The sequence below is a fragment of the Antedon bifida genome, chromosome 8 (genome assembly GCF_963402885.1).
Source record: "Antedon bifida chromosome 8, ecAntBifi1.1, whole genome shotgun sequence".
Classification (NCBI taxonomy): Eukaryota; Metazoa; Echinodermata; class Crinoidea; order Comatulida; family Antedonidae; genus Antedon; species Antedon bifida.
In genome coordinates, this window is record NC_136233.1 from 1944164 (window position 1) to 1967925 (window position 23762).

At 33.4% G+C, this 23762-nt stretch overlaps 1 protein-coding gene across 2 annotated transcripts in view; it reads left to right on the top strand.

Annotated features, from left to right (window-relative positions):
• Positions 1-23762, top strand: part of LOC144850185 (uncharacterized) — a 76138-nt gene that overhangs the window by 46394 nt on the left and 5982 nt on the right. The gene's annotated exons all lie outside the window — the stretch shown is intronic.

Sequence of the window (23762 nt, forward strand, 5' to 3'; positions counted from 1 at the left end):
GTACCAAAGTTTGAATATTTTCTACTTTTGTTGAATACAGAATACTAGAATATACGTTCAGTACTAATTTAAATAGAATTACAGATTACCTACACAATAATACACAATAAACCAACCTAATGATGAAATCTGAAATGGAAACACTGTATTCATACTACACTTACCTTTTATTTTGCTCTGATCGTCCGCTGAACGAAACCTTCAATGAACCTATTAATAATGTTATCTCATGTTTTTCGAATGCAAAGTCCAACAAAAGGAGAGACATAAACGACACAACTTTTTTATACTTCGAATAAATCAATTATTAACTATTGTATGAATATTATGCCTTATTAAACCTCTTTTGAAAATATTGTTACATTAATAATGTTTATAACTAAAGGCCTAAACCGCTTTCCATTCATGGGGTGCAATCGCCGCCATTTTAAAAGATCGTATTGTTAGAAACCGAACTACGAACGGGGCATTTCCGACACAATAAATACTGTACATAGAAACTGATACGCGTCGAATTACATTGATTACATAGAATAGTAGTATAGTTCATAGATCATTATCAAAAGTCGTTTCCAAAGCAACAAAATCAACAAAAGAAAACTAATTGCAACTTTTAATTTCAAACGAATTATACTATACATGTGGTGAATCCAATAATATGTAATTATATTTTTTTTGTAAAATAATGATAGTAAAGCCTGGTTCCAACTAAGACGAATCGACAAGCGATAGTTCTATAATCCATCGCTTGTGATTGGTCAAATTACTGCGTTTGCGCTTACGTCATGAATGAAGAACCAGATAGCTATTTTACTCAACTTTCTTAACAAGTTTAAATCTTTTACATTGACTTTAATTCAGTGCAAAGAAAAATTTATATCATCACAGCAACTTTTTGCTAACTTTAAGATGCAAGCTATTAGAAAGTCTTTCAAATATTATATAATTTTATAATTATGCAATTCACTTCTGTCACCTGTAACGATAAGGATGTCTTCTCCGCTACCATCTTCAGCAATACACATTCCACGTGGTCTCAAAAGCTCATCTCTGAGATGATCAGATACCTCACCATAAAAGTTTCCATTCGAGTCGTACATCATTACAGCATGTTTATAGTCCATTTTCAACCATTCTTGATCAATAACAACACTGACGAATATATTGTCTGCAGAATCAACAACCACGCCTCTTACAAGATGACCAACAGGAACCGATTTACTAAATTTACCAGAGCAATCAAATATTTGAAAACGACGGTTGTCGCAATCTGAAACAATCCAGTCATTCTTGCTATTAATGGCTACAAACCATGGATGGTTAAACTGTCCATAGCCTTCTCCCCAAGTGCCAACTTTACGGTTAAGCCTCCCATCCTTCTCGAACATGTAAAGGCAACATTGCTCGTAATCTACAACGAGTATTTCGTTATATTTGGTCAATGCAACGCCATTTGGTTTCTTCAAGACATCTTTACCAATACGCTGGCGTACTTTGCCACGCGTATCGCATACAAACACTTCGTGGTTTTTCATATCGGTTATGTACAGCAAACCTGTTTTCGATATAGCTATCCCGAACGGGTCGAAATCTCTCATGTTGGATTCTTCAATTTTGAAACTCCGGAGACGTTCGCCAGATCTGTTGATTACTTTAACGCAATTACCGTACCTGTCTGTGACGAAGATTTCGTCATCAAAAGCTGCAATATCATGTGAACCCTCGTATCTTGCGTTTCCAAATACGCTACTGGATTGACGTAACGGTGGAGATATTGTCAAATCCTTTGGAGAGTTCGAAAATTTTACTCTGTTTGCGAATGCATTGATTTTGTAAATACCACTCGCTTTTGGAAAGAACGTGTAATCGGTGTCTCCTGCTCCGTATGTAACAGTGTGACCAGTGGGATAAACAACGTTGACAGTTACTCCACTTCTATCATCGACTTCTTGACCGTTACGATCTTTCAGTTTCAACGTAATGATTGCACGTCTGTTGTATTTCTGGAAATTGATGTCTTTAATCTTTGATTTGGTAGCATCAATTGGCAACGGCACATCCGTTCCAGAAGAGTCTACATACCTTCTAGACGAATTTTGATCGCTTCCCGGTGATTCCACACTTTTTCGAGATAAATCCACGGCTTCTAACAACGCCATTCTTGTGTAATCATTTGGAAGCTGACCGACATTAATTCTACCGTATTCACGTCTGCATTCCGGACAGGTGAGTACACCACCACGCGTTCGTTGCCACTGGTTTAGGCAGTCTTCACAGAATGTATGTTGGCATCGAAGAACTTTCGGTCTTACAAATGGCCCGTTGTGAATTGGACATTCGGTTAGAGGTTGAATGCTACTAAAAGCCATTTTAACCTAAGTGGAAAAAAATAGCAGAACATGAGCTTTATATTTTTAAATTAAGATTGATGTCGCCAGTACCCTAAGAGAAAAAAAACCTAAAAAGCGAAAATGATTGTGTATAAAATTAAATAATGGAAAGAAAAATGGTTGGTTCCAAAATTACTCAAATTAATGTTAATCGTCTCTAATAAACTACGATAATATTTATAAAACATAATGTTTTAGTTTTTACAACTTCCAACTACAACAATTCTAAACTGAAGCTTGATTTAATAGCTTTAAATACTTTACAAAGCCCAATATTCAATATAATATATTGTAGAATATTAAAATCAGTGTAATTAACTAATTAATTAAGATTTTTCAAACAATATTTAATGACAGATTCATTGATTTTTTTTGGGGTAAATCTAAGCATAATAGTAAATAACGAACAGCCATCAAGCTGTTTTTCCTAAGCTAGACAAAATTATTAATATCTACTGAAACGATACTAAATTATATCTATTATTACTAGTTACTTAACTTAATTAACTAAGATTGTATAAACAATGTAATTATCGTTTTTTCCATAAATTCAAGAAAAATAGTAAATAACGAACAGCTAGCAAATATGTTTTAATGAAGTTAGAAAACCTTCTAAACAAAATGTTTATCTTTTCTGAAAAGATAATACCAAATTATTATAACCTAGAAATAGCTTTATTTTCTTATTTCAATTTTGTTTCACTTTCTTTTAGTGAGTAATGCTACATTAGTTTGTATTTACGTAGGCCATTTCCTATGTCGCTGTCATTTGTAACGAAAAGAATGTCTTCTCCGCTACTATCTTTAGTGATACACATTCCGCGTGGTCTTAGAAGATCCAAATCCTTATCCTTACAATCTCTCTTGAGGTTATCGGCTGATATCTCACCATAAAATCCTTCACCCGCGTCGTACATCATTATAGCATGTTTATAGTATAGCTTTTTACTTGGAGTATCATCAATTACACTTATGAATATATTGTCTGCATCATCAACAACCACACCTCTTACAAGATATCGAACTGGCACTGATCTACCGGAACCACCAAATATTTGCAAACGACGGTTTTTGGAATCTGACACAATCCAGTCACCCTTGCTATTAATGGCTACAAACCATGGATGGTTAAACTGTCCATCACCTTTTCCTTGAGAACCAATTTTACGTTTGAATTTACCGTCACTCTCGAACATGTAAAGGCAGCAGTCATCGTAATCTACAACTAGTATTTCGTTATTTTTGGTCAATGCAACGCCGTTTGGTTTCTTCAAGACATCTTTACCAAAACGCTGACGTACTCTGCCATCTGAATCGCATACAAACACTTCGTGGTTGTTCATATCGGTTATGTATGGATCTTACATTGTTTATACAATCTTAGTTAATTAAGTTAAGTAACTAGTAATAATAGATATAATTTAGTATCGTTTCAGTAGATATTAATAATTTTGTCTAGCTTAGGAAAAACAGCTTGATGGCTGTTCGTTATTTACTATTATGCTTAGATTTACCCCAAAAAAAATCAATGAATCTGTCATTAAATATTGTTTGAAAAATCTTAATTAATTAGTTAATTACACTGATTTTAATATTCTACATTCCATGTAAATGGAAATTGAATGTTATTTGGTGCTACCTTAGTCTAAGTAGAAAAATCAACACCTAAGATAATCAAGTGGCTAGAAAAGTCAAAATTATCATTTAAAATTGATAAGGTGGAGGTACTTTCACCCAAATACCTAAATTCAACACTGAAAGTCTTTGGGAAAAAATTAAAACGAAACAAATGGGAAGAAATCGTCCATGCATTATTTAAAATAAAATCAGTGTTACTAAAATACCGTACAGTTTTCAATAAACATAAACCAACCTATGGTGCCAGTAGTACGTTGAAATAGAAATACTGTATATCATAATGCGTACCTTTATACTTTGCCCTGAACGTCCGCTAACAACTAAAGAGAACACTTGCACTTATTTATTGATCGTATCTCATATTCGAATGTAAGATTATAAATAAATTACACCATTGAAGTCTGTTTTTATACTTGGAAGTAATTAATTAAAATCATAGGCTTAAAACCCTTCAAAATATTTCAAACGCATAAACCGCCTTCCGTATAATTTTAAAATAAATGTATACTATATCGAGTGATATTCGGCGGTTGTCGGTGACGCACAACCACTCCGCTCGCGGAGGATAGTCAACACGCGTTTTCAATCGTGTACATGACGATTATAGGTGTAATCTGTGGTCTGTCTTTCTTGTCTAAACATATAAGAAATCAGAAGAACAAATAAGAAGAAGTATTTTAACAACGAAACTCAGTCGTTGGCTAGGCAGTCTATAGGATACCGTAAACACGTATGCAGGGCAGTAGGAAGATGATATGTACAGGCGATTGATATGCAAATCACATAGCGATGAAAGGAAAGCAAGGAGACTCACTAAGGCTAGGAACGCTCAACTGCAATGGTCTCGTTACGGCCTACACAACTAAAATCGCGAACATAGCTACAGATATGGATAACTATAAGATAAGTATACTAGGAATCCAAGAAACACATTTGAGAGAAGAGAAACTAACAATGGTAGAATCAACGAACGGTAAGAAGTTTCAATTCTTTAATGCAGGAGGCGAAGAACCGGGTCCGGGATATGGTGGAGTAGGATTCATGGTAGACAATAATCTTAAATGCGAATTCAAAACAATAAGCGACAGAATATGCATGTTAACTACAAAACAGGAAAATAAATTGTATGATAATAAAATGGTTGTAATATGCGCGTACGCCAATACCCTTAAAGTAAGCGAGCAACACCCGGATCGAAGAAGAATTTGTTATGAAGACCTACAAAACATAACAAACTGTGTAAATAAGAGAGATATTCTAGTGATATTAGGAGACTATAATGCAAAGACGGGAACAGGCCACAACGTATACCCACAAAATATAGGAAAATTTGGAAAGGGGAACTAAACAGCAATGGAGAACACCTTTTAGAATTTGCATGCAGGAATCAAATGTTTTTAACAAATACTTTTTTTAACCATAAATTAGCACATATCGCTACCTGGCAATGTCCGGAACGAAAAACCTCAAAAAGGAAGAATCCAATAAGGAATCAAATAGATTATGTGATGATGAGATTAGACCACCGTAGTTTTGTAGAAGATGCCAGATCGTATAATGGATTAATAACTAAAACGGATCACAGATTAGTGATAATGAAACTCAACATAAACTGGTACAAGAAAAACAAGAAGAAAACAACTAAAAAGAAATTGGACTTTGACAAATTTCAAAATTATAATATTAAAGAGCAATACGAAAATGAAATACTTCACAGTTTAAATCGCAAACTAAAGGTAATAAATGCCGCAGACGTACAAGAGAAGTGTAACAATATAGTGGAAACATGTAAGAGTGCTTCAGAAAACACTATAGGTTTCAAAACACCAAATAATAGAAAAAAGGATAATAGACAAGTAGAAAAGCTATCAGAAAAACAGAAACAGCTGCGACTACAAATCCAATCGACGACATGCAAAGAAAGAAGGCATGTACTACAGAAAGAAAGGAACATCATACTAAAAGAAATCCACCGTAAACTAAAGTAACAAAATGAAAAACAACTACTAAAAATGACATTAAAGAGATAGAAGAAAGCAAAGACGACTCCAATAGAATGTATAAAGTAATCAGGAAAATGCAACGAAATAAACCAAAAGTACCAATCGTAGTCGAAGGCGAAAACGGAATAACAAGTAATGAAGAAATTACAACACAGAAAATAACACAGTTTTTTAAATCATTCTACAATAAGGAAAACCAATCGGAAACAAATGTTGAACCAAATGCTATGAATGTGCCATTTATGAAAAGGAAGTAGAAAAAGCCATAGATAAACTGAAAAATAATAAAAGCGCAGGAACCGATGAAATCAAAGCAGAACAACTCAAGTACAGTCCTAAGGAGCTAAGACAAATCATTGCTGAAATTATGAATGATATTGCAGCAACGGGAGTTTATACTAAAGAACTAAATGAGGGCATATTAGTACCCTTACAGAAGCCCGGGAAAAAGCGCGGATCGGTAGAAAACTACAGACCAGTTATCCTCCTAAATATGATACGAAAAATTATTGCAATCTGTATGATTGGAAGAATAAATGAAAAGATCAACCGATGTATACCCCCAACCCAATGCGCATATAGAAAAGGCCGCAGCACCACAGAACTGGTATTCAGTGTTCGGTTACTAGCAGAGAAGGCGATAACTTCAGAAGACTATGAAACAATAGTGTTACTAATGGATATGAGCAAGGCTTTCGATTCGGTGAACAGGGGGAAACTACTAACAGATCTCAAGAAGGTCTTGAATGATGACGAACTACACATGGTCTCACTTCTACTAAAAGACGTCAAACTGAGTGTACGATGTGGTAGTACAGTAGGCGAATTTTTTACAACCAACATCGGTATTCCACAAGGAGATTGCCTGAGTCCAGTGCTCTTCACTCTTTATCTTGCAAGAGCACTGGAACACGATGATGAAAACCAGCAACTACCACAATCCTCATTATTCATAATGGATCAACAATATGCAGACGACATCGGATGGGTGGCAAATTCAAAAACGCAAGTCGAAGAAGTTAGGAAGACCATACCTAAGAAACTAGAAAGCAGAAATCTAATCATAAACAACACTAAAACAGAAGAATATATAATCAAACGAAAAGGAGATGAATCATGGAAAAAATGTAAATATCTAGGATCGCTAATTGACACAGATAACGATATGAAACGCCGAAAACAACTCGCAATATCAGCCTTCAACAACTACAAAGAAATTCTAACACGCAAAAACTTATCACTAGAAGTAAAAATGAGGCTTTTGAATGTATACGTCAGAAGCATATTCATGTACAACTCAGAATTATGGAAAATAACCAAAAAACAAGAGGACGAAATTGACTGTTTCCATAGGAAATTATTAAGAAAAATTATAAAAATTAAGTGGGCGTACACAATCAGAAATATAGAACTATATAGCAGAACGAAAGAACTAAAATGGTCAAACATAATAAGGAAAAGAAAATACAAATGGACCGGACATAATGCTAAGGCTTCCGATGGACACTCCAGCCAAATTACGGTTGACAGAATCCATTCGAAAAGTTAAAAGACCAGTGGGCAGACCAAAAACTACCTGGATAGGAAACATAAATAAAGAACTCAAAAAAGCAAATACATCGATCGCAAAATTAATGACAGACCATCAGACCACCGAAAGTCATGGAAACGATTAGCGTACGCAATGTCTACCCAAGACGAATAGCGTAACGGATGATGATGATATCGAGTGTATTGTAAAAAATACGGACGGGGAATTTCCAACAGCCATATAATACAGGAACATATACATCGAGTTACATTGATTATATGAAATTGTTTATAATTAGTTCATTATCATAAGTCGTTTTCAACGCAACAAATGAAAATTAAAGGCAACTTTAAATTTTAGTATGACAATATATCGTTCCAGAGAACTAATCATCGCAGATCTTCTTTTCCTGTTTTCCACACAAGGCGAATTTGTTCGCGGGAATCGAAATCGTCAGTTTATACGCATGCGTCTTCCAAAACCTCATAAGTTTTTCGCTTCAGCGAAATTACGAAGCGAAAGATTGCGCAACCAATGAGCTATGACGCGTTCATGAGCTCTCATGCAAATCGAAAAGCTCAGCAGACACGCAATAAAAATCACAGATCCTCACTCTTCTTGTAGTGGTGGATAGGGTATTAATATAGGCATATACGATTTTTATCTGCGAAACGATTCATTTTCCTAGTGGAAAACGGGTTTTATAGTTTTCTAGATATCTCTAATATCGTATCTATTATCTTTCTGATAAAATCAATTTTTGAGGACTAAAGTTACTAACCCTTTTTTTGCTCGTTTGTTGTTTTTCAACTTCATCCTTGGGTTGTTCTTCTTGTTTCTATAATAAAAAGCATGTTATCATTCATGTTAGAAACAGTTAGAATCCCTAGATGCATAGGATTTTTAGTGATTATGTTAAGACATTAATATTAATGGGGTTTCTAAGGTAGATTACCGCCACCGCCCCCACCCCGGCTCTGATGAATAACTACTCACTACTCATTTAAACCCTTGTTTTTTTTAAATAGCATTATTGGTTTGTATTGCCGTTAATTTAGGTAATCCCTAATTATACACATGATTTATTGGAGTCTAATGATAGATATGGCATAGAATATATAATATTTAAGCTGCAACATCATGTGCATGTTCGTATTTCGCTTCTCCAAATACGCTACTGGATTGACGTAACGGTGGAAATTGAATGTTATTTGGTGCTACCTTAGTCTAAGTAGAAAAATTAACACCTAAGATAATCAAGTGGCTAGAAAAGTGCAAATTATCATTTAAAATTAATAAGGTGGAGGTACTTTCACCCAAATAACTAAATTCAACACTGAAAGTCTTTGGGAAAAAAAATCAAACGAAACAAATGGGAAGAAATCGTCCATGCATTATTTAAAATAAAATCAGTGTTACTAAAATACCGTACAGTTTTCAATAAACATAAAGCAACCTATGGTGCCAGTAGTACGTTGAAATAGAAATACTGTATATCATAATGCGTTCCTTTATACTTTGCCCTGAACGTCCGCTAACAACTAAAGAGAACACCTGCACATATTTATTGATCGTATCTCATATTCGAATGTGAAGTCAAAGATTATAAATAAATTACACCATTGAAGTCTGTTTTAATACTTGGAAGTAATTAATTAAAATCATAGGCTTAAAACCCTTCAAAATATTTCAAACGTATAAACCGCCTTCCGTATAATTTTAAAATAAATGTATACTATATCGAGTGTATTGTAAAAAATACGGACGGGGAATTTCCAACAGCCATATAATACAGGAACATATACATCGAGTTACATTGATTATATGAAATTGTTTATAATTAGTTCATTATCATAAGTCGTTTTCAACGCAACAAATGAAAATTAAAGGCAACTTTAAATTTTAGTATGACAATATATCGTTCCAGAGAACTAATCATCGCAGATCTTCTTTTCCTGTTTTCCACACAAGGCGAATTTGTTTGCACGAATCGAAATCGTCAGTTTATACGCATGCGTCTTCCAAAACCTCATAAGTTTTTCGCTTCAGCGAAATTACGAAGCGAAAGATTGCGCAACCTATCAGAGCTCAGAAATGAGCTATGACGCGTTCATGAGCTCTCATGCAAATCGAAAAGCTCAGCAGACACGCGATAAAAATCACAGATCCCCACTCTTCTTGTAGTGGTGGATAGGGTATTAATATAGGCATATACGATTTTTATCTGCGAAACGGTTCATTTTCCTAGTGGAAAACGGGTTTTATAGTTTTCTAGATATCTCTAATATCGTATCTATTATCTTTCTGATAAAATCAATTTTTGAGGACTAAAGTTACTAACCCTTTTTTTGCTCGTTTGTTGTTTTTCAACTTCATCCTTGGGTTGTTCTTCTTGTTTCTATAATAAAAAGCATGTTATCATTCATGTTAGAAACAGTTAGAATCCCTAGATGCATAGGATTTTTAGTGATCATGTTAAGACATTAATATTAATGGGGTTTCTTAGGTAGAACAACCGCCACCGCCCCCAACGCGGCTCGCGTAATTTTTTTTCCAGGACGAACGTGGGCAGAAATCATGAATAATTCATGAATAATTATGACATAATAGGGAACATTATAGAGGGCGCTATATAAGCATGCAGAGCAGAGCCATATATAGAGAGAGTTACGGCATTGAATGGATTAGAAGCCGTGTTTGTGTCCAACTAGTCCTATGTAGCGTATGGAGTTGAGTCTTTCGTTTTGAAAATGTATAACGTTCAAAAGGCTTTAATTATCGAATTTAATATCAAAACAATCAATTTGATTAAAGGTTTTTGTTAAAATAATAAAAAAAAATATAAAGTTACTGCGAACATGATTTAAAACAACAAAAATAGCAATTTCGGAACGGCTCTGGTTGTGCGCTCCATGCACGCTCTACGCGTGCGCGTTTAGTTTGTACAGCGATTCTCTATAGTAATGCATTGTTTTTACATTTTGTTGTTTAAAATCATGTTCGCAGTAACTTTATGATTTCGTTATTATCTTAACAAAAACCTTTAAACAAATTGATTGTTTTGATATTAAATTCGATATTTAAGCCTTGTGAATGTTATACATTTTTTAAGCAAATGACTCGACTCCATACGCTACATAGGCATAGTTGGACACAAACATGGCCGGCGTGCACACCACGTGACTTTCTAAAATCCGTGAACGCAAAGTCGTAACTCTCTCTATATATGGCTCTGATGCAGAGAGATTAAATAATTAGTGTAAACAGCGTTTGCCAACCGAAATGTTTGGTCTAGTGGTAAAGGCTTTAACTATTACACTGGAGCCCTCGGTTCGAGGTCTTTCATGAACATGTTTTTTTTAATAGTTGAGAGAGATTATTTAGAGGGTTAGGTTTAGTATATTTAGGAAGTAGATCAGCTATCTTGCAATTCTTTATAATAGAAAATAATTAAGGTAATGAATTAGCGCCCTCTATAATGTTCCCTATTATGTCATAATTATTCATGAATTATTCATGATTTCTGCCCACGTTCGTCCTGGAAAAAAAAATTACGCGATCCGGCCACGGTGGTACACAACAGATATAGTCTAGGACCTGGATCAGATTTGTATGCATTTAATTTAGGAGAGAATATCTCAACTGTTATAGGATAATTTGACCCCAACGAACAACATGGAATGTGTGCCAAATTCGCTATCCGGGACAAACATGCCCAAAATCAGGGTCAAAGGTTAAAAATGTGTGGTTCTTATATCTCGACAACCACTTGTCGTACAGATTTGCTTTTGGTGTCACATTGTTCAGAATATACATATTTATATTCGTACTAACACAACCTTTAGCAAAAAAATGACCGGAAATGCTTTTACTGACCTTTGACCCAAAAATGACCAAAAAACACATTTTTGGGTAAAATTATTTTTTAAAATGCCAATGGACAAACTGTATGGTATCAAATGAAAGCATACACAATATGCTACCTATTGCTATCCAACTTGTATTGAAAATGTTTAATTATGAAGCTAAATGTATGGAAAATGTGCATATTTTAATTAATTTTATACAAAAAATGAATATTTGGTAGCGTAATTATTATGTTTATTTATATAATATTAAATAATTATATAATTATTAAATATTCCAAATATTCATTTTTTGTATAAAATTAATTAAAATATGCACATTTTCCATTCAAATACAATAAAAACTTATTTTGATAATTAATGAACATGTCAATGTACAATTAAACTTTTCATGGAGATTTTTTTGTTTATATAGGTCCCTGACCATTTCGTAAATAATTTGAACTCCATGTCTCTAATGCTTGGTTTCCACTAGAGACGCAACACAACGATGTAACGCAACGTAAAGGATTTGACCAATTACAAGCGATAGATTTATTCGGCTGTCGCTTGTCATTGGTCAACACGCGTATGTTGCGTTAACGTCTTTGCGTTGCATCCTAGTGGGAACCAATCTGTACGACAAGTGGTTGTCGAGATATAAGAACCACACATTTTTAACCTTTGACCCCGATTTTGGGCATGTTCGTCCCGGATAGCAAATTTGGCACACATTCCATGTTGTTCGTTGGGGTCAAATTATCCTATAACAGTTGAGATATTCTCTCCTAAATTAAATGCATACAAATACAAATCTGACCCAGGTCCTAGACTAATAGGGGTTGCGTAGTTGATACGTGACGTAACTCACGAAACATGTCAAATTACTGTTATGTTTTGCCTTTTTTTAGTATTTATCCTTAAAATTCAGGAAAGTAATATAGCCTATAGTGTGCGGCCCCTCAATAAATATCAGTGTGCCAAATGTGAGCACGTACCGTTCAGTGGTTTCGGAGGAGATACGTAAAATTACGCGAAAAATTTAGTAGCATTATTATATAATTCCTACTCAGCAGAAACAGGTTTATACATATTATGCCTACAGGTTAAAGTTACACAATCTTCTTGTTATTGTTGTTTTATTATCATATTGATTTATTTCAGCATCATGTTTAAATTCAAATACAATAAAAACTTATTTTGATAATTAATGAACATGTCAATGTACAATTAAACTTTTTTAAGTTTTTTTGTTTATATAGGTCCCTGACCATTTCGTAAATAATTTGAACTCCATGTCTCTAATGCTTGGTTTCCACTAGAGACGCAACACAACGACGTAACGCAACGTAAAGGATTTGACCAATTACAAGCGATAGATTTATTCGGCTGTCGCTTGTCATTGGTCAACACGCGTATGTTGCGTTAACGTCTTTGCGTTGCATCCTAGTGGGAACCAAGCATTTACCGCGGCCCTCTATAGAACTCGGCAAATCAACTTTTTAGAACAAAACTTAGCCATGTAGAAATCGCATGCGCAGTCTGATTGTTCTATTGACATGTCTCCGTCGATGATTAATTGACAACAACAATATATGGCTGGACAATTCTGTTTTAATTTCATCACAATCGGACAACGAAAAATTCACTTTCTTATGACCGGTAATTTTAAGTAGTTGGTAATATTAATAAAATATGCAATTTTTATATTGAATTATCATATTGCCCTGCAACCTCCTGAAATTAAAAATTGCGTTAATTTATAGAATATTATGCATTTGACCATGTATGTTGTTACAGTCTGCTGTGGTTTGTGCAGTACAACAAACGTGTTTTAATATGTGACCGGCTAAGCAGTGGTTTCTTCATTAATCTCCTTAATCGATGTGATTATATTTAAATTGTAGTGCCTGGTGATTGGCTAATGGTTATGTCACCCACATCACAGCCAATCACAAACACGCTATTTGAACTCCATGTCTCTAATGCTTGGTTTCCACTAGAGACGCAACACAACGACGTAACGCAACGTAAAAGATTTGACCAATCACAAGCGATAGATTTATTCGGCTGTCGCTTGTCATTGGTCAACCTAATCGAATCAAAACTGCGATCTCTGATCCGGGATTGACTGGTTATGTATAGTTTTGCGATACGTCACCCCTGACACTACTACTCTCTAGCGCTTGTTTTGAAAAGGCAAACTTTACCATAAACAAATGAAGCATGGATTAATGAATAAAAGTACCTTGTCCATTATTTTTATTCTCACAAAAAGTAGACAACGATGAGTTTATAGATCATGATTACACGTTGTAGCTACTACACTTAAGATTAGAATAGCAATCGGCCTACCTAGGCCTATATCAATGTCGGCTCTTAGGGTTTACTAGTAGTAGGCCTAGAAGGCCTAGGCCTAGTATCCTTGCTGATCTTGTAATTTTACATGTAGGCTGGGATAACAAGTAGTTGTTGTCTCAGATGTAGGGCTACTACAGGTCATAACATGCTACTTTAAGGTCATAAAAACATTAGCGTAGATCAATCGCGTCAGATTTCGAACATTTTGGCAAAATTAATGTTTTTTTAAAACCAAAGGGTACTACAATTTACAAACAATTTGTAGTTAATCTTGTAATCACATTTATTAATAATCTTGTAATATTTCTGGGAGATCGTTTAATTCGAATTCAGAAAAGTTATAATTAAATTCGTCGAATAAAGTTGTGTTCGTCGCCATTGCAGGTAGCGATAAAAATATGAAATATTAATCATGCCACGTCAAGAGCGCGCGAAAGCATATAGCCAATAGCCAAAGGTTATAAAGGTTGTTTCGTATGTGCAGTAAACAATATATTAAACTGTGTTTATTTTGTAATGTTGTGGGCTCTGTTGGTTAGAGTCATGGAAGCTTTGATCTCAAACTGATGCATATCCTTCTATTCCTTAATCTATGCTGATATTGTGCATTATGAATTTTGTTAAAATTCAATAGCTTGTACACCAGTACACACTGTCCTCTATCCCTGCATGGCAGGCTGTTCGGTATGAAAAGTGAATAATTTTAAAACTTACTGGAGCAAAACTCTGTGTACTAGGCTTATGCCTTATCATAGTACTTGCTGTTGGGTTGACAACATCAGTTGGATTTTGGCTCATTGCAGCATCTAAACAAGATTAGCAGCAAAGATTGTTTTGTTATAATTAGCAATATTCTAGTAAGGTGCATTGTACACTAGTCAGTTTAACATAGGTTCCTAATAATCATCACTATTAGCAATACTAATGGGCAAAGTGGAACTTAGAAGCTTTAAAATCAACCTGCCTTTTCCCATTAGTTTTCCGAGTACAGTCTGGTATTCATACTCATCTATATCTGTTCGCAGTTCACTTGCAGAACATTCTAATATTTCTGCTAAATATTCATCTAACTCTTTGTTCTTGCAACATTCCCATAGCTCTATCAAACTGCTGGCATCATTTACAGCAAGGCGAAGGATTATATACTCTTTTCCAATACATCTCAAAATGACTCTGAATCTTTTGAAGAAAATTCTCAGTCTTGGAAATTTCTTGACACATGAATTATATACAGCTTTTTCTTGTTCTGAATTCTGTGTTTTTACTATCACTCCAATAACTATGAATATACAAATATTCAGTTATTACATTTTTTTCAAACACACAATTTAATGAAAACCATCATACAACAACTGTAATAGAATCATACTCTTGTTTAAGCATAACCACAAGATGAACATGTGTATATTGTTAAATATAGTTTTAAAGTCTGCTAGGCCTATAGGGAATTAAAAATAACTAGCAGAACCCGTGCTCCGCACGGTCTTTTTCTTCCTTTGCATGGGGGCAAGTATAAAAAAAGCGCACTCTGAAAAAAGTACTTTGACTTTATAAGTACTTTGAGCTTCATTTTAAAATATATGTACACTAAAAAATGAAAGCAATACTGGATATGGAACTTTATACTTTACCTTTGACTGTTCAGACTTTGCGAAAAATAAAAGACGCTAAAGAAAAATTGTGCTGTGTGAATTTAAGATGATGCGCGCAAACACTAACGAAAGTATAAAATTCCAAACTATATTATTTTGAGTTTTTTTCATGCAGATAAAATAAAAAAGTTTAACATAAATCGATTGAAAAATACATTGCTGCGGAAACACGAATTGTTTTTTTAAAAATATGAATATGAAATTAAATGCGCTCGGACTTTTTTTTGGGGTGATATTTTGACGAAACACGACACCCATTTGGATTCTTTTTATTTGTGTGTGTGTGTTTTTTTTAGTTAGGCCTACAATTTTTGTCATGGTTTTTATATTTTGCAATTTTGTTGTAGGTTTCGTATCTTTTTTGCTAGTTTTGTAATTACAATGTGGTCTAGTTTTGATTTTTAGCTTTAAACGGTGATACCTAATTATTACACATATCGCGGATTGAACTCGAACCTACTAAGCATTAAATGATATCAATGGCCACGGCGATTTTCTCACTGAGCCATACCGTGATTTACTGTTCAAAGAATAGGTGTAATTAATTAAAACTTCAACGACGCGATCATTCGATTATTTAGCGGCCCGGCATGGTATTTGTAGATCCGGCCATGGCGGTATACAACAGAGGAGGTTGCGTAGTTTATACAGTGACGTAACATGGTCGCTGAGGCGTCAAATTACTGCTATTTTTTGCCTTTTAGAGTTTATCCTTAAAATCCAAGAAAGTGACGGCCCATCAATAAACATCAGTGTGCCAAATGTGGGCACTAGTACCGTTCAGTGGTTTTGGAGGAGATACGTGAAATACGCGAAAAATTTAGTAGCATTAGTATATATTGTTATTATTAGATTTGGAGTACCTTCTTCATGTAATGTGTTGAGGATCTTTTTATAGAAATCATTTTCCCAAATGTTGCTAACAGGTACTCCGCCCAAGAAATCTGGTATGATGGCATTCCTGCTTAGTTTTGCTATAATCAGTTTTAGTTTTTCTTGGCGTTCACGATTCCATCGTCCAAGTATTAGTTTAGCAGTATACTCTGGATATTTTGTCGTATGTTTTGATGTAAAGCCCACTAATACCATTTTACACTTTTTTGAACATGTTGACAAATTTTCGGCCCAAAAATTTGAAGCGTCCCAGTCTGTTTGACTTAGGCAAGTGACATCTGATCTTAAATTTTTCAGCTTCTGTATTATTTGCTTTTCCAATTCACCATTATCACATACAACAAAGACATCACGTAGATCTAGAAATGTAACAATATAACAAGATATTAAACTAAGCATAATCGATCTTGTGGAATACTATTGACATCAAATAAAAAAATACCATCTTTTAGACCTTTAGACGATGTTGATTTTTTTGTGATGTGTTTTTTTTTCTGTATGAAAGATCTAAACTGTGAAACAGAGCAAATTGTATTGTTAGCAACCTTTAGCATGACAAGATATCCACAAATGCAGAGCACCATTATTGTGGGATAAAAGTTGTTAATGTGTAAGAAAGTTATAGTTGTTTGAAACATGCATTTAAATGCTGATATGTTGTTACCTCCTTCCATGGCGTCAACAGTATGTGATGTGGTGCGTGCCTTTGAACGTTCTTCTCCATCTACACCAGAAGATTCACCTGTGAAATAGTCGGGTTAAAAATTTTTTTTTTCACATCTTTTTTTAAGACCAAATTCTAGACATCCTTCAATAAAATGAAAATCAGAATAAAGTTTACTGTATACTAATTGATAACAAGAATCAATTAACTTAAATCATTTTGAGAACAATACTATTGCCTCTTTTCATGTAATAATTACCAAACTGCGGTGTGGATGACACAGAACTGCCTTGTTCATCTATACCAGATGATTCACATGTGAAGGTTAGTATTTTTGCATTAAGACCTGGATATTTTTGTCATTGAATGGATAATAGGAATATTTCTTTGTCTGCATCTTCATTGTTTAATATTTGTTTCATAGTTTTAAATGAAAAAGTTACCAACCGAGCAAAATATCCCTTGCTTCCTCATCAAGTTGTTTAGCAAACCTTTTCCTTGATGTTGGTGTATCCACCAACTCTTTGCTCCTTTCAAGCTTGAATACCAGATCCCAAATATTCCCATATTGGAGATGACCTAACTGGTAGGCAGCAGCAATTCTTGATACTTCAACTGTATTTGTTGTTACAGCTTTATACAGATATTTACGAAATTCTGTTATTGGTTTCTTGGCCTTGATTTCCTTTGCATTTTCATGTTTTTTTTTAAAATTATCAAGGTAATTTGAAACCAGATTCTTTTCTGTCAAGTTAGCAATTTCAATAAGAATCTCCACATTTGTAGGTGGGTAAGAAATGTGACCTCGGTTAATGAGTTCATTAAATAAATGTTGTCCTGTGACGTTTTCTTTGCCTAATAATTCTCCAGAACAGTGGTCCTTTAACAGAAATCTTAGCCGAAAATATTCATTGCCATCATATTCTTTACTTATATTTGAAAGTAAATCTGCGAACTCTGGATCTACTTTTGACATTTTCTGGAATTGTAATAATAAATAATCATTAACATAAATATGAACATTTTAACAGCAGTATTAAATCAGTAAGCTTATTTTCCACTAGGCGAATTTTGTTGTGCAAATTGAAAGCGTCAGCTCATTTGAATGCATATTCATGTTTCCATCTTCCAAATCCCTCTCTGCGACAACTTTACTTCCTTGAGTTTTTCGCTTCAGCGAAATTATTAATTCACAACCAATCAGAGCTCAGGAAATGAGTTATGACCGGGCCAGTTGCAAATTTGGGTCTCTGGGCGTTTTACTAACGGTGATATATAATATTTTTGGATTAAAAAAAAAATATCACGATATAGAGATAATTAGGCCCTGTATTCTCATCCCGTTGAAATGCTACTGATTAATGTTAATTCAACAGTTGTTTGAAATTGTTTATACGAATTGTTTTGTCAATTGAAGATGCTGTAGGCCTATATCATAGCATTTTGACGAAATCAGTAACGAAATCGGTATACATTTATTTAGGTAAATACAAGTGGTAAATAAGGTGGGCATACATGACATGTTACTCTCCAATTATCGGAAAATAGCCCTAACACTTTAAACATCTGGGTCTATACAATAGAAAAGCAATTTATTAACTAAAATGATTTATGTTTCTGAAAAACAACACATTCTATTCTTGAAAAAAGGGACTACCACTTGTATTTATCTAAATAAATGTATACCGATTTTGTTACTGATTTCATCAGGACAATAAATGCTATGACAGACAGCATCTTCAATTCACTGTCACAAAACTAGACTCCTTTATTATAATATATAATTCACTGTGAATTTTACTTTAAATTTTGTTTCTTCTATAATAATCGTTTAACTTTTATTTAGTAGTATCAAATAAAAAGCCCTTTTTGAACATTATATGTTCTTAAAAATAAATATATTTCATATCGCAAATACAAATTGTAAGTAGTAGTTGTACTAAAATGACTTCGGGTATGAAGCGTCTCACATACACACAGATCCAAAATGGCATCTTGGACTTGCACAGTGTATGAACTATAACCTTACGGTTTTCATTAAATATATCATTCAACATAAACTGTAAAAAATGTCTTTACTTCCCTTTCTTTCAAGCAGAAACACTACAAAACAGCCTATTCTCTATTTTAGGCTAACATATGCCTTTAAAGTGCCAACGTACAGTAATCAGAAACAATTCACCTTAACACGTTGCTTTCAATCCTAATGATAATAGGCCTATATTTGAAAATTAGCAGAAGAAACACTTACACAAAACTAGACGTCATTTCAACAATATCTATATGCTGACGATGCTGTATAAGTATTATCTAACGTATACGTACAGATTAGACTTTATACTCTTTTATCTAACTGTAGCTAAGTGTTTAAACAATTATTCGCCTAATGATAATGTCAAAATAAACACTTTAAACGGAACAACTTACACAAAACTAGACGTCATTTCGACAGTACCTGTACGCTGACGATGATATAGAGGACTGCCTTACTTATACAAATTATATATAGATAGGCCTACTTTTTTATCTATCTGTAACGAAGTTAAAACATATATTCACCATTGTTTAGTGTTTTTGCGAAATCTAAGTAATTTATACATACAATAAGTATATGTATATACTTTATTTTGTTTATACCTGTAAAATGTTTTTTTTCAAATATAGTTTTAGTCATGTAGTCTTTAATGATAACATCAGAATAGCGTTTGCACATCAATAGTCGTGTTATATCAACAACAAAATAAAACAAAACATAACTTTTTTTAATATGCCACATAATTATAGTCATTCACTTTGACCGAAAATTGAATCGAAAAATTATTTACCTGTCTGAAAAAAAAAATGTAACAAAAAGCAAAAAAAGTCAAATTGACTGGAAGTCAACAAGATTTTGGTTAACTGTTTATTTTGTCATTTTATGTGAAAATTCGAAAGTGATTACAACTGTAAAATGAACTTTTCTAATTCTGATTTTTAGTGAACAATACATTTTTATGTAACACTAACTGAAGAAATTTAAAAATGTATAAAATCAAAGTGAATGGATGCAAGGACGACCCATAAAATCGTCAATTTCGTCAAGTTAATTTATTTCCAATAAGGTCATTGCAAGACGAAAACGGAGATGTGAAAGTGAACAAGGATCATAAGTAAGACATATGGAAGTGTGAAGGACATAATAAATAAATTACATTTGAAATGTAAATAAAGGTAATATAAAAATGTACAGATATACGCCTAAATATAGAAAGTACTGAAAAGCAACAATATCATCAACGGCCGGAATATATTATATCATACAGTATCAATGATGAGATACTTTCTTAGTTTAATTTTCAAAATAGATTGATTATTAATGTAAGCCTTTCTAATGTTTTGATCGTATGTGATCCGGTGTGGCCTACGTTGTACTAGTGTTACCTTTCTACTAGTAAGTTGCTACTGGTAAACAGACGGTCCAATTCACCAGTATATTGATTAGATAATAGAGATGAGAGACAATAACCATAGCATTTCAAAACGTTTCCTCTTTTTTGGTGATTTGGTTGTGTGAAAAATAAAAACATGTGATGCATTTGTGATACATGGTGTGCACACATTATTTAAAACTACTGCAATAAGTTATACTAAAGACGACCTAATACGCATGTACATTATAATATTACTGTTTAATTGTGTCATAACACTTTACAGCTGCTCTAAAGAACAGTAACTAAGTGCGATAGTTGTTAGGCCATGTTTATACCTTCTTTTCGTACCTATCATTATAATTATCGTCAGCATGATAATTATATCACAAAATGTTTCACTTACCATGATTTTGAAAGTGTTATATAAACACGTACTATCTCAGTGGTATATTATATACCATGAGTCACAAGCCAATCATGTGTATTGATAGTGAGTTTTTTTCTGAAATTAATTATTATAACGTACTCGACATTATATAAGTTTAAATACACCGCCATTGTTTTCGCCACTAAAAATAATCAATTTTTCTTTAGAAATCCGATGTCGAAGACTTCTGATTTTGTGCGTATGCAACGAACTGACGTGCGCGTGCGCAACGGGATCTCATGTGATCTCGAACGATCACCGTAGCGAAATAAAATGGTACTTTAATAAGCCTACTGTCCAGTAATTATTAGGCATGTTAGTAGACAGTTGAACCTCCATATATGAAAAAACTATCGTAATTACATACTATTTAAAAAAAAATTGATTTGTATTATTTGCATAATAACAGCATAAACATTGATAAGACCTTATTTCCCCAGTGTTTAAACCTTTCGCCATTTCCCCTATTGATGATAAAGAGTGTATGATACAAGAATGAATATCAAATGCAACTATTACTGCATTAAATGTTAAAATCAAGGAGAGATTGTTGTTCAGTGAATGTAACAATAACAATATTTGGAACTAATGTTTAAAAACAACATCATTATTGCTATTAAAACGTATTAGGTCATCTATATAATTTTTAATGTTACGAGGCTGGTAATATTTTAACACTTAATTGCGTGTAAAGTTTGTTACAATGGTAAACAAACATAGTACAGTGAATATTAGTAAGCATATCTATTGTAGGCAGTATTGTTATTTATTGTAATTAGGAATAATATTATTAGTACAGTTATATACAGCGTATATAAATGGACAAATTTTAATGTAAGAAAAATATCTAACTAATAGCGTACTGATAAGTCAACTGAAATTATACCGTAAATAAATTAATGTTTTATTCATAATATGGTTTAAGAACGACATTTAGCATCCTATCGTGTATTACTGTTTTTCACAAGAGGTTTGTTGACTACCTTATTTGACTGATAACTCAATTAAATTTTTTTTCAGCCTTTCTGTTAGTACCACCGTACATTGTAGGCCTACGTGTTTTTTGTCACGAGATAGGTCTATAATGCAATATCAAAAAACTAATAATTGCATGACCAAAACATTGACTTAATAATTCTAGAATAGATAGAAATAGATAGGCCTAGTGAACGGTTGCTTTTGGTACTCCATAATCTTACACAATTATTATTTAATGTGTAATAATTAATGTGATTATAAATGTAAATGAAGCAATATTCACGTCTGATTCGTATCTTTTATGTCAGTCAATACTCTTCTGACGACAAGTACAAAACGACGACAATACAGCTAAATTTATTCATTATACATTATTTATACATCTCTGGCTTGTTCCTAGCACGAGGCATTGCCGGCCTTTTCTCTGTATACACATTGCACATATGAGTAAGGATCCGTACTCCCTATGTATACTCGTTTATGCATTACATTCATAACTAGAAAGCCACTCTGAGAGTGCATACCTCCGCCTAATATAACATTCTCCTACATAAGATTTCTCCGGGAAAATATATATATATGTGTGTGTCTTAATGCTGTGTGTGATTTATGCTAATTTCACTACAAGCATGTGTATGCGAATTTGGTGTAATGGTTATGCAACCAGCCTTTCAACTAACAATAGTATCAGTTGACTAACAATAGAGAAGCAACGCCAACAACAAACGGGTGAATTTTAAAAGAAATAGGTTTTTTAAAACTACTCGTATAAAAAAAACTTGTAAATGAAATCAAATTATGTTTTAAAACAACAAATTACAAATTATAATTCTTGTACCAAAATGAAGTTTTATGGACAAGTAGTTCTCGAGAAAATGCAATTTCAATTTACTTGTTAGTTTAAGACTGCTCGCCGGCTTTTGAAAAATTCTGTTCTATCTTTTAACACTAGCAGGTCTGAAAAGTATACTAAAAAATGGTCCAGAATTGGGACCATGGTCCCAAAATTTAATGGAATGGTCCTTGACCACATATCTGTATATTCATTTTGGTAAAGATCTTGTAATTACTTTTTGAGTAATCCTGCTAACAAACAAACACACGCGATCGATTACATATACTATACTTCCAATTATTAGGACTCGATCAAAACATCCATTAAAATACATTAGTACATATTTCAGCTGTCATCCTGCCTGTTCTCTATTCATTGTTTAATTTGTTAATTAAGCATTCAACTAAATTCATCGTTATTCATTGGTTGTTTACACAATAATAAGTACCTTTGCCATTTCATCTGTTTACGTGGCATTTCACTGTATTTCAACTGAGATTGTCTTTGTCACGTTAGGCCTATTCATATAAAAAAAAACCCGAAACATTTACCTAGTATTTCTAGAAATAGATAGTGATCAGTTGGTTTGAAAGGCAAGTATCTTGTACTACTTAATTATAATCATAGACTGTGTTTAGTTTGTAAGATTAGGTGCACGATCATTGCCATTTTACGCCCACCGATCACATAAATTATAATCTGACAGAATTTAGAGGTCACTTTGACAACAATATTACCTAATAAACTTTAAAAATACAGTACGGCCTTTTACTCACAATTATATTTATATAATATTAAATAATATTTATTCGGCATGTTATATAGAGCAGACAATAGGCGTATGCCTGGACAGAATTTACTGTTTGCTCCAACGTTAACACAGCAATTATTTAAAACTAAAGTTAGCAAATTAATTAAAATGACATAAACACAATACATAAACTAAATATACAAAAGATTATAATGAAAAGGGGGAAACGGAAAATTGTCTTGTATCTCTTGATTCACATGTCACACATACGAAAAACTTGTCGGGCTGCTGAGAGATGTTTCATCAATGAATAACGTGTTTTAAATTGATATTTTAACTCTTTATTAGTTTTTGGCCCATTTAAAATGAAATTCATTTTCTGT